General features: G+C 41.6%; 1 non-coding gene across 1 annotated transcript; it reads left to right on the forward strand.

The window, feature by feature from the left end:
• The first annotated feature begins 1,122 nt into the window (after positions 1-1,122).
• On the forward strand, positions 1,123-1,307 carry LOC130020854 (U2 spliceosomal RNA). Its single transcript, XR_008792052.1, has one exon. It is a non-coding gene; the product is annotated as a U2 spliceosomal RNA (small nuclear RNA).
• The last annotated feature ends 788 nt before the right edge of the window (positions 1,308-2,095 follow it).

Here is a 2,095-nt window from a genome sequence, read left to right on the forward strand (position 1 = left end):
GCGTAGACAACGAAGATAGAAACTGCTGGCACTAAGCCACATCTATTCAAATGTTAACATCCGATTCTGGTTGTTAGGCATTGGAATGAATCAATGCTCATGGCCAAGTTTGTGTTGACAAGGACACTGACGCCTCCGACACCTCTTTATCGCATGTTCCGAGGAATAATTCTTCTCCAGTGTTGAAAACGGCATGGTGAGATTCGTGCCTTCTTGTCTCGGTCAGACCAATGATGTCGTACTTGATCATTTGCGCTTGTACCATCAGGTCCTCGATGGATGCATCTGATGCTAGCGTACGTGCATTGAAACTACAGACGATCATTTTTGTCTTCCTTCGTTGTGGCAGCCTAGTTCGACCTTGAGATTTTATCAGCCTCTCCTTTCTCATCCTTCTCAGTGCTGCCATGTCGGTGCTGCCATGTTGGTACCCATCTTTCGGAATTGGCGTACCATATTTGATAGGGTTCAAATATGGTAACACCTACGAGGGCGATTAGAGGTCGCCCCAAAAGCCTCTATCCCTCTCGGAAAGACTGGCAAACTGTCAAGAGTATTCCGCCCGCACAGAAGAGCCTGAAAAGCTATCTGTTGTGTATTCGATATGTCAAAACCAGTAATTACAACTGGTCTCCTTCAACTGACCCTGAAGGCTTCACCGACATGGCATTAATAAATACATAATAAATAATATATATATACATAAGGTAAAGGTAAAGGCCCTCCTGTTGATCGTCGATTTGCTCGAGCGGGCCCAGTAACATCTCCATTGGAGACTTTGTTGTTACTGTGTTTGGCATATCGAATACTCTCGGTAGCTTGCTGGGCTCTCCGAGAGGGGCAGAGGAATCGAACTCAGGTTGGCCATGTTGGCCGCTTGTAAGGCGAACGCCCTACCGCTGTGCTATCGCTCCAGCCCATATATATATACTGTCTGTACTGTTCTCCATTGTTCATTGATTTGCTTGAGCAGGCCCAGTAACATCTCCATTGTGAGACTTGTTGTTACTGTGTTTGGCATATTGGATACATCACGGGTAGCTTGCCAGGCTTTGCCAAGTGGGCGGGATACTCTCGGTAGCTTGCTGGGCTCTCCGAGAGGGGCAGAGAAATCGAACCCGGTTCAGTTCTCTGGCTTTTGGATAAGATCAAGTGTAGTATCCGTTCTTATCAGTTTAATATATATATATATATAGAAATACACATATATATTATACATACATCCAGTGTCTTTACCAATGTATTTATTCTTGGCACTTGAGTTCTATCCAAATCTTGGCCAATGTGATGTGTACTACAACAAACATTGAAGTTAAAAACACCCACGTTTAAAATATTTTTTCAAGTGGGACTTTTTCAGTAGATGTTTAACAATTGAAATTGCTGGGTCAGAGAGAAAATGCAGAGGGTAAGACACTGGTCATGCAGAAAGCTTATCCAGTTTTACTCCCTGGCATCCTACATGGTCCCCCAAGTAATATGGGGGATGATCCCTGAGTAGAGTATAGAGCCAGGAGTAACTCCTGAACATCGCTGGATGTGACCCCCAAACAAAAAAACAAATAAACAAAAACAGTAAATTGCTGGCTAAATGTAAACTCAATTCTCTCTCTCTCTCTCTCTCTCTCTCTCTCTCTCTCTCTCTCTCTGTCTGTCTTTTAAACATTTCCATACTGTTTTCCACAGAATCTGAACCAGAGAACATTTCCACAAACCATGGAAAATGGTTCCTTTCCTCATACCACAGCAGTTCTGGGATTCTTACATTTTGAAGAATGACAATGTCACTGGTTTGACACAATGTCACACTACTGTTTTGATGTGCATTTTCTGATGAATAGTGATAAAGAAAGGCTTTCTCATGTACCTAATGAATAACCATTTGTATGCCTGTTTGATGAAATGTCTGTTCTGCACTTGTCCAAACTTTTATAGAGTTGTTTGGTCTTTTGTACTTAAGTTTTGTAAATGTTTTATGTATCCTGATATTTACTCTTGGCTAGAAAAGTAGTCAGTAAATATTTTCTCCAAGTATGTGTGTTGTCTTTTATCCTAATCATTTTTATCCTAATAAAAAATTAGGATTATCCTAATC

The sequence above is a fragment of the Sorex fumeus genome, unplaced genomic scaffold (genome assembly GCF_029834395.1).
Source record: "Sorex fumeus unplaced genomic scaffold, SorFum_2.1 ptg000013l, whole genome shotgun sequence".
Lineage (NCBI taxonomy): Eukaryota > Metazoa > Chordata > Mammalia > Eulipotyphla > Soricidae > Sorex > Sorex fumeus.